Raw genomic sequence first — 16,494 nt, forward strand, 5'->3', positions numbered from 1 at the left:
TTATTATAGATTTTTTGAAAATATTGCTGCATTCTGTTACTCCTTGTTCATATTCTAGATATGACACCCAACTTAATGACATTTTTGATGAATTTTTATTACAATCATACAATTCTTTTGCGCTTGTAATGGAATGTTCATGTTCTTTAGCTAAACTTGCATTTCCTGCCATTCGTTTTAATATGCCACCAATTGCATCGCATGGGCCTTTACCATGAGAAAAAAAGCAAAAAAGTGCCACTCTGCATCGACGTTATATTTTGTTTTGAACTTCAAAAGACTTGCAAAGTTTTTTCTATTTTTATATTGTGAGGCAGCTCCATCAGACATTAATATCGCTTTTTTCAACTCTATTGTTGTTATCAAAAAACTCATTAATTTGACAATGAGCACCTGAACCGCAACAGTATCATGATGGAGTACTTCCGATATTATGATGAAGCTGATATTCTTAAGTGTTCCAGATTCTGAATAGTAAACAACGAAGGGATGAATGGTGACTTGACTATCATTCCAATAACTACACGAATCACAAATTGATAAAGACGTATTAGAATGAGCTTGACTGTTCAATATTTTTAATTTTGCAATAATGTTTTCGTTTGCGTAAGCTTGATGAGCACCGATGATCAGGAAAGGGTTTACAGCATTTGAGCTTGGTGTATTCCATTTTTACTTTATTCATCTTCACAAAATGCAAACTGTTACTAACACATCTGGAGTAGTGCAATCGTATTTATAAACGAAAACAGATATTATAGGTATCCCAGTAGTTATTGGTTGCGTACTTTACAATCAGCTATTATTAGTAAACAAGTAGGTAGTGTTGCACGACAAACATATTTTTTTATAAAACATTCGGCAAGGGAGAACGTGTAGATAGGCTAAGGTTTAGCGCTTGAGTTATTTATCCAATCGTTTGGTTGTCACAGAATGAATTGTATACTTTTGATCAAGCATTCCAATGAACGTATGGTTTTTGCTGGAGAACCATGGGCAAATTAAAAAAAACGTGTATTCTCCGAAATATTTACCATCAGGAGCTTTTTGATTCAAAATGACTTTCTGCATCTTTCAAAATCATCAGATTACATATATTTTGAACAATGTTTGAATTAGAATTTTCATAAAAAAATTAATCTACTATAAAAAAATTATTTTTCATTTCTCCATCCTGCGCTTTTTTTTTAAAGTTGCGTATTAACGTCAAGTTTCTTTAAAAATAAATAAAAAAAAATTCAACTCTTTTTTTTTAAATTCAAATTTAATGTTTATTTTGATTTTTTTTTGTCAAAAAAAACTTTTTTGTACAGTGTATATTTTTTTTATGGTGCATTTTTAATTCCCTACAACTCATTCTCAGACGATTTTTCTATACAACCAACGGTATCTGGGCTAAAATGCTTCGAATAAAACCTATGCCAAAAGGCATACGCCCTTTTAGAATGTAACTCATGGGTGTAAAAAATCTCTCCACCTGTGAAAAATGCTCAGTTTGCTAAGTCAAATACGTGTGCAAAGTTTCATTCAAATAAAAAATGATCGATATTCGACCATAGGTCATTTCGCGCGATCTTGCTCAATGGACAAAATTATGATCTTCGACTCTACCAAAGGCGCTATACCTATCAAACAGAACGCTTTGGCACTAAAAATAGTTTTTATCATCAATAAACACTCGGCATAGAAGCTATTCCCAAAGTTTGATTATTGCTAACACAAAATTTGTTTCGAAGGAGCTAAATCATATGTTAATTTAGTGAGAAAATATGTTTCATTGCTATTTAAAATTATAGGGTGGTCGACATAAGCGAAAAAAAAATTGCTTTAAAGCTTAAAATAGTTGCCCTAGGTTTTTGACCATTTCTGTGAATTTTGGTTCCCCTAGTATGTGTAAAAGTGCGTTAAAGTGCGGCAGAGTATTTGCTCGCCGGGGTTCGTCGCTTCTATGTTGGCTTATGGAGAAACTCATTTTAGTCTTAAAAAAAGTTGTCTTTACTAGGGGCACTAAAATTCACAGGAATGATTAAAAAGTTATAATCTTTCATTTTTTTCCAGTTTGAGCCCTACACTGAAAACATTTTTTCGTTATTCTCTGCACGCACATTTCGTAAACATGAAATTCGTATATTGTACAGCACTTTTGCTGGATGTATAGAACATTCGTACTGCAAGTTATCGAATAGAATTGCAACTTTACGCATAATTTGTACAATTCACGAATGTACTTTCATACGAACGTGGATAACAACGAACAAAAAAAAAACGGGAGCACGAGTTTTTACTTGAACGAAATTTTCGTGTTCTGTTATTTTTGATTTCGTATAATGTACATGTTATTGCGTAAGCTTACTAATTTTTCGTACTATTTACATTATGCAGCGTTTGTTTGTACGATTGATTGCGTTCATTTCTTGAACCTTTCGTTACGTATACGAATAGAGATCTGCAACCATTTTGACAGTTCTGACGAAAGTATGTACCTTCATATTTAATACTCATTAAAGATATACCACATTGCAAATATTTTTTCGTTATTCCACTCACGCACAATCCGTAAACATGGATTTCGTAGAGTGTACAGCACTTTTGTTGATTTTATAGAACATTCGAATTGCAAGTTATCGAATAGAATTGCAACTTACGCGTAATTTGTCCAATTCACGAATGTACTTTCGTATGAACGTGGATAACAACGAGTAATTACTTGAAGGTGTTCTGTGATTTTTGATTTCGTATAAACAGAGCTGGTAGCCACACGGTTACAGAGTCCGCTTTGATAAGCAGATGGTCGTGAGTTCCACTCCTTCTCTCTCACACTTGGCCCGAATCCGTTGCTTTTCCACGATGAGGTAGAGAACATTTATACGTTTCTGAAACAACTTCACTCTCGTATCGATAGAACCGCCGCGATACATATAACCTCCGCTCAGCTCAGGTTTCGTATTGAAATAACTTTCGTGAACATTTGTACGTCTCTGGGGTTAAGTTGGGAAGGAGCGCGTCGTCGCTCTCTCGCAATCGATAGAACTAGAATCGCGTTGTGGCAAAAACCGGTGATGATCAATCTTTCTCTCTTTTATTTTTGATTTCGTATAATAATTTTCGTACTATTTACATTATGCAGCGTTCTGTGTACGAATTATTTGCGTGAGCTTACTAATTTTTCGTACTATTTACATTATGCAGCGTTCTTTGTACGAATTATTTGCGTAAACTTATTAATTTTTCGTACTATTTACATAATGCGGCGTTCTTAGTACGAATTACTTGCGTGAGCTTACTTATTTTTCGTACTATTTACATTATGCAGCCTTTGTTTGTACGATTGATTGCGTTTATTTTTAAAACCTTTCGTTACGTATACGAATATAAATCTGTAACAGTTTTGACAGTTCTGACGAAAGTACCTTCATATTTATTACGCATTGGTTTCGTTGCAGAAAATAACAAAAGGTTTTGTATATAAAACATACGTTTTCGTGGAATAAACTAAAATATATTTTCAGTGTAGAGAGAAATTTCTGTTTACCAGTATTATCGTCAGGTTCGTCCGAGGAGGTAATGAAGTCATAGAAAACTAATTTTTTGCAGGAAAATGCTCAATAAGAGAACAGGCTAATGCCACAGAAATTTGAAGGTTTTCCGTAAAAACTGCAGTCAACAATCAGTCTGTCTGGCAACTTGACTTTTCTTCACCGAACGGGTGATCTCAGAGTAAATTGAGAACGAAAAAATCAGCTCCAAACTGTTAAAAAAATATCACATTATCCACATAAACTTTCCACCGCATATTTTTGGTCACTCACGAGAGAACTGAGTTCGTTGTGAAAAATTGTCCCTACATTCCGCGACCGGATGAGGGATCTTGTTTTGACGCTCCCGCCGATATCATTGACCGAATTATCCGCCAGATTTACAACCAGATTAAGAGTACCGCTAAGTAAATCTCAAATAACATCCGATTAACCTTGTTTCTCATTTTATCGAGCTTGCACAGGAACGAATGCGTCAATTATTTTCATCGTGTTGGAAAATGTGGATGTTTATTGTAAGTAGTTTATTTATTGATTGAAATAAATCAAAATTTGTAAATCTATTATTGCACTTCGATAGCACACACATGCTTATGCAATAACTTTCAGTATCTGCGGCCACGCATCCCGACACGAGTAATAAATATTACTCGCAGCTGTCCTCTAGCAATCGCGCTGCAGTCACTAAATCCGGAAATGGCCTCCCAGCGCACGATGATGCAAGGGGATTATTTTGCCTGAAGATTTTTTTTTGTTGCCGATTTCGACGGACGCACACTAAACCATCTGCTCGGTTTACCCCGTGTTTTCTATTCTTGTTTACTTCTTGTTTGAGTGAGTTTTGTCGAACAGGGAGTAACCGTCGACCTCCCCGGTTATCTCATCACGCGTTTTGGCATCAACGTTTTCATTATTACGTCATTCCCATTCTCATAGCTGTCGGCATAGCTATTACTATTACTGAACGTTGTAGATTTGTACCGAATAGTGAGCTGCTTTTTCGCTATCCCGTAGGCGCAGTTAAAGTTTATTTTATAAATGAACTGCAAAAAAAGCAAGTCGGTTTTGAACGATACAACAGCTAATCGATTACAGAATGCACAAAATGTAATAATCAGCTTAATTTCTTTCATCATTTTTTTCCTCTACCAGTATTGCGTTGGACTTTTTGATTGGATGGTCTAATTTTAAATCTCTCGTGGTGGCGGCACAGTAATTTATCTCAATTCTGCGAATGTTTGTGCTTGCCGTTGATTCTGCTGTCAGGGATAAAAAATTTCATAATATAGACAAGCAGCCGATTGGATTTTCTGGAGCAGCATGGTGTTTTGATATTTAGGTTGCAGTCGATAACTTCAAGATCTTAGCACTTGCAAATACATTTGCATTTTGATTTTCTGTATGAAAACAACAAGCAGTGGAATTATTGATAGTAGCTATAGTCGAGATCCGCAAAAAAAATCTGAAACATATCGTTTATTACGATATTGTAATTTATTTTGAGTTCAAAATATCGGTTAGTGGAAGCAACTATTAAATTATTAATTGACTGATTCAGTTGAAAAAATGTCTTCTTCTGAAACACAATAAGAAAGATTTATTTTCTCAACATCAGTTATTCTTGATATGAATACATCTTTAAAACTGAGGATCAAGAACGAAGTTTATTGTTTGGCTACTAAGTTCTGTTGGCTAAAAAATAAATCACCATAAGGATGAAATTGAGTGTATTTCAGTCAATTCGTTCATCACATTATGATCATTAATTTACATCCCCTCCTAAAAAACTCGCTATTTTCTCGTGAAATTTCAATTTACAACACGGAAAGCGAAAACTTGTTCCCTCGAACCCTAACGCACCGGTGCCCATCGATCATCAGCCACTTGTCGTCATAGTCTGGTAACTCACCAAAAGATGGATCTCAAGAGATCCAGAACCGTTTGCAAGGGATGCGATTTCCCGCTAGCCACTCTCTCGTGGGAACCGTGTCTCTTCTACGGTGGTCACTCCGAGTCAAGCAGCATACCGTAAGCGCTGGGAATGTAATTTTAGAACCCGTCCACGATCTCGACGGCGGTCGGTCAGTTGCTGCTCATAGTTTCTAGTGGCAAGATCGCGCGAAAAAGTAACCGATAATCCGACGAAAGAATCCCATAACGACCTAACGTTTCCTGCGGTCCCACTGCAGTGGAAGAAGTGAGTGTGCGTGCTTGCGAGGCAAAGAGGGTGATTTATTTTTCAGTGTGTGACTTTTCTCGAGTTGCGTTAAATTTTGTGATTTTTGAAACGGATGATGTTACGGAACTAAAAGTGTTAACATTTATTACTATTCGAAAATAAGAAACATCATTGTTGAAATATTTCATCCACGAATTGTTAACGTTGGCTAAATCATATTAGAATATCAGCATTGAAGTAAAGAAGTGTCGAAAGCTGACCACAGTGTGTTACATAACCGGTGGAAATTGCTCAAAAAGTGTATTGTGCTACTGAGAAGACTCTCTTCACTTTTGTTCTTCATAGATTCTTCCTGCTATAGAAGATTTTTTTCGGGTTGCCAAACCAAGTTCATGAAATATGGTGGAGGTGAATTTATTCAACGAGATCTCTTCTTAAGCTAGAAACTTCTAGAGGTTGGCCAAAAAACTTATTATCATAAAATCTCTTTATCCACTAAACTACCATGGGTAATATATACGGATGCCGAATGAATCATGGTGTGGCTTCCTAAGTTGTAACTGTTTTTATCTTTTTTTTTTCTCAAATATATAAATCTTGTGCACATCGATAAATGCTGCATACATGTGACCCTCGCGCTTAATCCAGCACTCTAAACCTCCCACGAAACTTTTCACTCATAAATTTTCCCGCTTTGAATCTCCGGATCGGCAATTGCCAAGCCAGACGTCAGCTCAAACCACGACCCATCAACCGTTCACAAACACCAGTCGACTATTTATAACAGTTTCGAAGTCGAATCTGCTTTTTCGCAAATCAAGACCTTCGCCAAATAGTTCAAACTCGAGCATGGCAAACACATTGCGTTTCGTAAACATCAATGGAAAAATTGCTTTTTAAATAAAAAAAATCTATGGAAGTTCAACGGATGGTTTGTTTACCATCGAACGCGAAGAAGTTGTTTACACCTGCATGCTTCTGATCAGGGACGAGACGGCTTTTACCGTCCTACGAGTCGCGAACAAGAAGAACGTACGCCTGGTGCATTTCGAATTGCAAAACAGGTGGATACTCGAAAACAGATATCATCCTTTGCGCGCTTACTGCAACATTGCACCCAATCAAGTTCATGATGCTTGTCCAAAAATGTTTGACTTGAATCACCCGCGCTGGTAGGGCAAGGTTGTTTCACGCTTGTATTTGCTTTACTGCGAATACTTTAGCCGCGAGGAAAACTTTCTCCCACATATTTTTGACTAAGCGTAGGTGGTGGATATAAAATAATCACTTGACTCAATTTATCAATATAAAGATTATCAATTTAATATTTAAATTAAAAAAGCATGAAACCTAGCCAATCTTCGATTTAATACAGAATGTTTTTGTTTTTGGTATTGCCATTCAAATTACGGATTTTATTATTCTCATGAAATTATTTAATTTACAAGTGTAGCGCTTTGTATAATTTTTTTATGAATATGAATCTTTATGGCAGAAATATCTCAAACTACACACTGTTAAGCAAACTTCCAAATGGCCGAATCGTTTAGAAATTTAATTTTTATTCAGTTTCGAATTTCGAGAAATTCTTCAATTTGGTAAACAACATAACCCTCTTAAAGTACAGCGGAAAATATTGTTTGTATTTTTGAGAATTAGAGTATTTTGAGCATTAGAAATCGCGAATCATTTACAAGTGCCCCACAGCGTTTTGGAGGAAATATTTTTTGGATGAGTTTGGGTTACCTTCATGTAGACTCGCGACTGCTGCTTCAAAAGGGCCTATTCAAAATGGTGACTGATAGATGAAAATTAATTAAGCAATAATTTTCGAAGTAGCGTAGACTGTCTCAGGCGCAAGACTAAAAGCGAAACCTGTCTCAGCGCAATCTCTCAGCTTCCGGTTTTCTGGATTTACTTGATACAAACACGTACTGTATAAATTGGTTACTTTGTGTGTGCGTTTTATTTTTACATCCTTCTAATAACAGGGTTCGCCGGTGAGTTACGCATATCAATTCAACAGGGACAGTATAAAGTGTTCGATTATGGTACAATGTACAAAAACAGCGCATTGGATTGGTATCCTACTATTAGTGGTAAATTTTCAAATTGTTATGTGTAGCTAGAAAAAAACACTCGAAAAAAGTTCAGAGTGAAAATGTCAAAATACTCAAACGTTCATAACCTTTTTTTGTTTTTCATTTTACCATCACCAAATTTGACAGATAGTAGTACATATTGTCATCTTCAATGTGTAAAAAAATTAGATTTTTAAAAAAGGTATTCTTAGGATTTTTAATATTTTGTTGCAATTTGAAAAAATTGGCACATAAAAAAAAACCGACTCGCGGGCAAGGTTTCCATAGAAACGCTGCTGATTGTTTTTCTCTTCTGATTGTTCCGAAGACCATAAAAGGAGACTGATCGATTCAAACACGATGAAATAAATAACACTGAAAAAAAAGAATATCCTTAATGAAAATTTGTATGCAAGTTACGATGTTTGTAACTTGCATTCAAATGAATGTTGAAAAATACACTTTTTCATTATTATTAATTATTTGGCTTGCCTTTTGACGACGCTGTCGCTGGACTTGTTTGTTGTTGAATTGAGCATATACGCTATCGAAAAACCAATAATATTAACAAAACGGCTTGAACTTTTTTTGCCTTTCTCCTAGAAAGGTATAGCAATCACTGGAAAAACCAAAGGTATAAAAGTGGTCCCAATGGCCGAATGTCATATACCGCTCGACCCCTTTCGACGAACTGAGCATTTTCTGTATGTATGCATGTATGTGTGTATGTGTGTGTGTGTGTGTGTGTGTGTGTGTGTGTGTGTGTGTGTGTGTGTGTGTGTGTGTGTGTGTGTGTGTGTGTGTGTGGGTGTGTGTATGTGCAACTTTTTTTTCTCACTCACTTTTCTCAAAGATGGCTGGACCGATTTTCATAAAATTAATTGCAAATTAAAGGTCTAGTTGCGTCATAGGTTGCTATTGAATTTCATTGTAATCGGATTTTTAGTTTAGAGGTTATGTATCAAAATGTAAAAATCACGAAACATCAATATCTCAGAAACCACACAACCGATTTCAATAAAACTGGTTTTAAATGATTGGGCTGTCTCCAGAACTCTTAACCTTTGAATTTGGTTATGATTGAACATTTGGTTCAAAAGTTATGTAAAGAAAAGTTATCCTGAGGTTGTTTAAACTCACTCATTTTTCTCAGAGATGGCTGAACCGATTTCCATAAAATTAGTGTCAAATGGAAGATCTAGTTGCCCCATAGGTTGCTAATGAATTTCATTGTAATCGGATTGTAACTTTGTCCGTTGTTCATAATAATGTGAAATCACTTAATGAAAGTAAACATGTTGGCTTTCTCCTAACGATCACTGGCTAATTAAAAGGTAGAAAAGTGATCCAAATGGTCGAATGTCATATACTACTCGACTCAGTTCGACGAAACGAGCATTTTCTGCATGTGTGCATGTATTGGTGTATTGGTGTATATGTTTGTGTGTGGGTGTGTACGTGTGTGGATGTTTTCCAGAAACCGAAAGCTGCAAAATCGGGTTTCAAATTTCACTTTGAACTTGTTTGTCCCTTGTTTCACTTGTTTGTCCCTTTGTTTTCAAAAAACCGAAAAAAAATTTATTGTGTTATCTTCAAATACAACATCTTGAGAACATTTTCACAAATATTCATAAATATCTAAGCAATAGGAAGAAAGTTAGAGCGATTTGCAGCGCGCCTCGCCACGGCCGCATAAGCTAAACTTGAAACTTTACACGCGATTATCTCGGAATAGTGTTTTCCGAAAAATGACTTTGCCGTGATCCTGATTGCGGGAAAACTACTGAACCGATTTCCTTCATCTTTTTGCCTTTCTCCTAGAAAGGTATAGCAATCACTGGAAAAACCAAAGGTATAAAAGTGGCCCCAATGGCCGAATGTCATATACCACTCGACCCCTTTCGACGAACTGAGCATTTTCTGTATGTATGCATGTATGTGTGTATGTGTGTGTGTGTATGTGCAACTTTTTTTTCTCACTCACTTTTCTCAGAGATGGCTGGATCGATTTTCATAAAATTAATTGCAATTGAAAGGTCTAATTGCGCCATAGGTTGCTATTGAATGTCATTGTAATCGGATTTTTAGTTTAGAGGTTATGTATCAAAATGTAAAAATCACGAAACACCAATATCTCAGAAACCACACAACCGAATTCAATAAAACTGGTTTCAAATCATCGGGCTGTCTCCAGAACCCTTAACCATCAAATTCCGTTATGATTGAACATATGGTTCAAAAGTTATGTAAAGAAAAGTTATCCTGAGGTTGTTTAAACTCACTCATTTTTCTCAGAGATGGATGAACCGATTTTCACAAAATTGGTGTCAAATGAAAGGTCTAGTTGCCCCTAGATCGCTATTGAATTTCATTGCAATCGGATTGTAACTTTGTCCGCTGTTCATAAAAATGTGAAATCACATAATGAAAGTAAACATATTGACTTTCTCCTAACGATCACTGGCTAATTAAAAGGTAGAAAAGCGATCCAAATGGCTGAATGTCATATACTACTCGACTCAGTTCGGCGAATCGAGCATTTTCTGCATGTATGCATGTATAGGTGTATATGTTTGTGTGTGGGTGTGTACGTGTGTATGTGCACCTTTTTTTTCGCACTCACTTTTCTAAGAGATGGTCTGACCGATTCTTTCTATCTTGGTGTCAAATGAAGGGTCTATTTGCCGCTTAGGTTGCTATTGAATTTGATTGTAATCGAACTTTTAGTTTTGACGCTGCGTCAGAATGTGAAAATCGCTATTATATCTCAGAAGCTATGAACATAGTTGAATTCAAATTAATGGGCTTTAAAACCCTTAAACAATGAATTCATAATGTTTAAACATGTGGTTTGAAAGTTATAGAAAGTAATGTAACCCGCAGACTGTTTAAAACTATAGCTACGATCAAAATATTGGCCTCAACATCATTTAAATTTGATATTGTACTATTTCAATGTTTGCGGTCTTGCTCAGGATTGAAGTTAAAATAAAAAGTCATTTCTATCAATTCACTTTTTGCCTTTCTCCTAGAAAGGTATAGCAATCACTGCAAAAACTAAAGGTATAAAAGTGCTCAAAAGGGCCGAATGTCGTATATCTCTCGACTCAGTTTCTCAGAGATGGCTGAACTGATTTCAATGAAATTAATGAAAGGTCTAGTTGCCCTATAAGACCCTATTGAATTTTTTTGTAATCTGATTTCTAGTTTAGAGGTTATGAATCAAAATGTAAAAATCACGAAACGTCAATATCTCAGAAACTACACAACCGATTTCAAGAAAATTGGTTTCAAATTAACGGGCTACCTAAAAAACCCTAAATTTTTGAATTTTATGAAGATTGAACAGGTGGTTCAGAAGTTATGGAAAGAAACATGTTCTGTAGACTATTTAATCTCACTCATGTTTCTCAGAGATGGCTGGACCGATTTTCATATAATCAGTGTCATATGGAACGTCTTATTGCCCCATAAGACCCTATTGAATTTTTTGCAAACGGATTATTATTTTTCCTGTCATGTTTAAAAATGTGAAATCCAGCTATGAAAAGAAACATATTCCGAAGACTACTTGGACTCACTCACTTTCCTCAGAGATGGTTGAACCGATTTCCACAAAATTAATGTCAAATGAAAGGTCTAGTTGCCTCATAACACCCTATTGAATTTTATTTCATTATCTTAGAAACTACACAACCGATTTGAACAATAATGATATCAGATGGACGGGCTAGTTAAGGGTTAACTGATGAATTATGATTGAACACGTGGTTTCAAAGTTTGGCTGTCCTATACGTTCCCTTTTCATTTGATTGTAATCAAACTTAAGCAACCGTTATGTATTAAATTTTTAAAACAACGAAAGTCTATTATCTCAAGTATTACACGACTTATTTGAGCATAACTAGTGTCATACAAACGAGTCATCTCTCAAACTTACAAAGAACAAACTTCATAACAATTTGATATGCTATTCAAAAGTTTTGGAAAGAAAAGAAATTCAAAGTTTATTCAACACTATACCTGCTTTGATCAATATATATGGCCTCAACATGATTTAAATGTGGTATCGTACTATTTGAACGTTCCCGGTATCGCTCGTGATGAAATTGTTCGAAATTAAGAGTCATTTTTTTTATTTCGCTATTTCTTAAGCACTAACATCACGTCAAATTTCATATTTTATACTTCAATTACAACGTCAATATTTTAGAACCCCAAGAGTATATATACCTTTATTGGATTTAAGAATTCAAGTAAATCTATTTTACAAATAATAAGTTTAAATGAGAAAGGCTGAGTCTGACCGCATGGTGGATTAATTTTTTTAAAGTCTTTTCAATCATTTCACTTTTTCAAAAGGGCCAAATGTCGTATATCACTCAACTCAGTTCGACGAGCTGAGCATTTTCTGTAAGTATGTATGTAACGCTCTCATAATCTCACCCGATTTTCTCAAAAATGGCTGAACCGATTTCAATGTAAATAATTGCAAATGAAAGGTCTAGTTGCCACATAAGACCCTATTGAATTTTATTGTAATCTGATTTCTGGTTTAGAGGTTATGTATCAAAAAGTAAAAATCACGAAACATCAATATCTCAGAAACTACACAACCGATTTGAACAAAATTGATTTAAATGAACGGGCTACCTAAAAAACCCTTAACTTTCGAATTTTATGAAGATTGAACATGTGGTTCAAAAGTTATGGAAAGAAACGAGTTCTGGAGACTATTTAATCTCACTCATGTTTCTTAGAGATGGCTGGACCGATTCTCATAAAATCAGTGTCATATGGAAGGTCTTGTTGCCCCATAAGTCCCTATTGATTTCTTCTGCAAACGGATTATAAATCTATTTTTACAAATAATAAGTTTGAATGAGAAAGGCTGAGTCTGACCGCTAGGTGGATTAATTTAGGTTTTTTCTTTTCTTTCCAATTTTCAACATTTTTGAAGGGGAGGGGTGACATAAAATAAAAATAAAATTTGTATCGGTCCAACTTTAATTGGTAAAACACTAAAGGTCCTATAGGTTACGAAGTGTAAACACAGACAAACAGACGTGCCACTCGATGACGATTTCATCGACCAGAAAAATAACGATTATTTTGAAATTTTGCTTAGTGGGCAATAATGCCGCTAGTGTCGCTATAGGCAAGCGTGCACATTCATTATCAAAGACAAAAACCGTTGGTTATGCCGCTGGTGTTGATTTAAGCAAGCGTGCACACCCATTACCAAAGACAAAAACCGTTTTACGAAAATAAGTTGGTGGCGCATGAGTGTAACGTTTCGAATAAGGACGAAAATTTTTTCGCGATTTTTCTTCGAAGAGGCACGTCTGTTTGTCTGTGGTGTAAAGTTATAGCCATTTATAATAGAATCATTATTCCCAAAAACTAAAGGTTGACCAACCATATGGAGGGTAGGCTTGCTGCAAAGTGATCGATATCCAGAGTTAAGTTTTTTTGGTTCGTTTGGGATCTCAAACACTCCTAAACTTATCGGAAGTCGATTGGTTTTGTCTCTACTTGGTGCGTTACCTTTCAAATTTGCATAAAAATTTATTTGGGAAAATTCACTTTTTTGTATTTCCATTTTTAGAGAGATCATTACTGCTTTAATAATGAACTACAGCGCATTGCACTATAGTACTTTAAACGCTCAACAACTTTGCCGAAGATAGTGAAGAGCTGGGATGTCTTAAAAATGCTTTAGCAAATCAAAGTTGAGTATGTTAAATTAAGTGCTGAAAATCATCTTTTCGGCCAACACTACCAGTGCCGGTGTCAGTAGGATTTTCATCAGAAGTAACTTCTGCAACATGTTGTAGATTATGAATACGCTTAGATTATTTACCTACATTTGTTTGTTTCATCCAGCTGAGTGTATAAGCTCGATAAACGTGAGGTTACTGCTGAATAAAATCTTACTGGCGCTGGTACACTGGTAGAGTTGGTAAAAAGAGATTTTCAGCATTTAATTCCACATATTCAAGTTTGAACAGTTATAGCATTTTTAAGGACTACCTCCTAGTGTTCTTGGAAAAGTTCCCTCACTAACACGCAGAGAATCCTGAGTAAGGTATCCTTTACCTCGGTGACGGAATCGTGAAAGGAATCGCAAACACGATCCGGAGGATTCCCACTCAGGATTCTTATTCAAGAATCCTAGAGCCATATACAGTGCATTCCTGAGGATTCTTTTCAATCCTAGAGAATCTATGCGAATCGTATGTGTTCGTCCGGGTTGCTAGGCATAAAAATCCTACATTTCGAAATTATTTAACGACAATTTCAGGATTGTTTGGGGCCCGGAATGGAACAAAAAAAACTTGGTTCTGGCTTTGTGCTAGGGTAGATGATCCAATAGTTGTGGTAGCACCAATAGTTGCGGCATCGCTTTTTTATTCATCGTTTAAACTAATTAGAACCGAATTGTTTATGCTACATGTTAAAGAAATAATAGATTAAACATAAGTACATATGTTACTACAAAAATATATATTGAAAATATCCAAATTACTGAAGAATACTGTATTTTTCAGAAACTTACCCGGAAGGCACCACTCACTACCCATGTTCTTATTTTGTCCACGAAGGTTTTAAGATATGTGTGTGGTTTTAGTACGATTATTACTCATATAATTATTTTCCCAAATAATAGTTTATTATGGAAACTGTTTCACAGGTGAAGTTCGTTAATAGATGATCATATTATTTATAAATTATTTCCTCCACTATGGGATCACAGAATACACTATGCTCTTATAGTTGCGGTATGTTTCGCAATTCTGATTTACATTTATCAGAACATATGTATGTGGGACTACTTGTGTATATTAGGGACAAGCAGGTACTAGGGGACATACCTAAATGATGTAACTTATTACTGTTCAATTTTTGAACCCCACCTTCCCCTGCCACCGTGTATTTAGCGATACTTCATACATGATCGGCCACAAAAGCTATCGCTCTCACCCCTAAAATGCTATATTATTTATGTATGACCTCTTAATCGATGCTTACCCACTGCTTTTGGTCTTGTAATTCTTTTAACGAGCCTTTCACAGAGGTAATAGACTCTAACTTCCAGTGTTGAGAAGTCACCATTTGTGAAAAAAAAATTCTTCTGAATATTTCAAAATGAGCGCCATTGGTCTTTCTCTTCAGCCAATTTCAGCCCTTATCAAATGTTAGTCTAAAGACATTTTATAAAAAGTATGCAAAATTTGTTTTATTTTAATAAATCCTACATACCCTTACTGAATTTTGCCAACATCTGATCAAATTGGCGCAAAATCCGTCTCTTAGTTGACTTCGTGCATTTTTGTATTTACTTGCAAACCGACTTGTCAACCTATTAAAAACAATATGGTAAATAGTAAAACAATCAAAAACCACTTCAAGCGAGGCAAATACCTTCATTTAACCAAGCAAACACGAATGTTTTATATACCGCAACTACAGGAACACCCATTCACAACTATAGGAACTCTACCGCAACTATTGAAACAAAAGCGTGCAACATATTTTAGTTTATTTAAACCCTCAAAGCGGGTTCAAAGTCAATTTTAAGGTGCAAAATTATCAAACAGAACCCATTTCAACAGAAAATAGTGAAACGGACCAACTTGATTCTTTTTTCTTAGCCAAAACATGGCTAAACATGCATAACTCGTGCTTAGCTCCTCCACTATTAAGTCATTTACCCTATAGAGCTTTATTTTGCCCACATAATGACACAACTCTCTAATGCACAATGGTTGGAAAATTAGGACTTGCGGTCAAAACTATTTTTTTTCGTGTTGAATTGTTAGTTTTCTACTGCAGATGATTTTGTAAAGCGAGAAAAGTGTTGTAATGACCATAGGTTGTCTATACACTACGTAAACTGGGGTAAATCTTATGTTTTTTTTTTCGAGAAACAAAAGTAACTCGCCAACGTACGTTTTCTGAATGTGTTATGGACTAAATTGCTATGATATACAAAGAATGTCGTTGACAAGTCACTCAAAAATTCAAAATTTGCATAAAAAATTAAAATTTTTCAATCATCTCTTTATACAAACACAAATTTTCCGTAAACTTTTTTCATAGATTTTAAAAAATATTGAAAAAAAAAATATATAAAATTATTGAAAAAAAAACAGGGTGAACACTCAATTCACTATGCTATTTATCAAATCAGTTTAAATATTGTTACATCATGGATTTATGTTTATTTACCTCATTGGTTAGTTTTCAACTAGCAATAATCGCACCTGGGTTGTACCTCATTGGTTACGATATCGCCACTGCGCAAAGCTATGGATTTATGTTGTCAGTGTTTTAAGTGCTGAATAAAGAGATTTACATTATTTTTTTCAAAGTAGGTATAACTTTTTTGAATCAGTTTGAAATGTACAATAGGCAATAGGAGAAAGATGCCAAAATTGTGAGTTATATAGAAGCGGGGAACAAAAAATCCATCGGCAGAAATATTATTGAATTTCGTCCGACATTCTGTTGCATTCTAAAAATTGGCAGTTGTAGTGTATTTGAAGTTCGTATGAATAATAAAATAATTTAAAGCCTCAAGCACGAGATTTGGTATTGGTATGCAACTGTGGAAACTCTTTTAGAAATCACTTTTTTTAAAGTTCACAGGGCGAAACCGTTCTCTAAACTGAATATTTGTCATCTGAACTGAATA

At 35.2% G+C, this 16,494-nt stretch overlaps 1 protein-coding gene and 1 pseudogene across 11 annotated transcripts in view; one reads left to right on the plus strand and one right to left on the minus strand.

The window, feature by feature from the left end:
- LOC129724948 (obscurin) overlaps nucleotides 1-16,494 on the plus strand; it is a 119,560-nt gene that overhangs the window by 75,591 nt on the left and 27,475 nt on the right. Inside the window, exon 1 of one of the 11 annotated variants that reach the window (XM_055680248.1) lies at nucleotides 5,597-5,733. The exons of 8 other annotated variants lie outside the window; for them this stretch is intronic. The gene's annotated coding sequence lies outside the window, so the exon portion shown is untranslated. Of the gene's footprint in view, nucleotides 1-5,596; nucleotides 5,764-5,804; nucleotides 6,171-16,494 lie in introns of those variants that run through there. 2 more of the 11 variants (XM_055680250.1, XM_055680249.1) reach the window with 2 other exon arrangements.
- LOC129726265 (U4 spliceosomal RNA) lies at nucleotides 15,977-16,108 on the minus strand (annotated as a pseudogene).

The sequence above is a fragment of the Wyeomyia smithii genome, chromosome 2, assembly GCF_029784165.1.
Source record: "Wyeomyia smithii strain HCP4-BCI-WySm-NY-G18 chromosome 2, ASM2978416v1, whole genome shotgun sequence".
Classification (NCBI taxonomy): Eukaryota; Metazoa; Arthropoda; class Insecta; order Diptera; family Culicidae; genus Wyeomyia; species Wyeomyia smithii.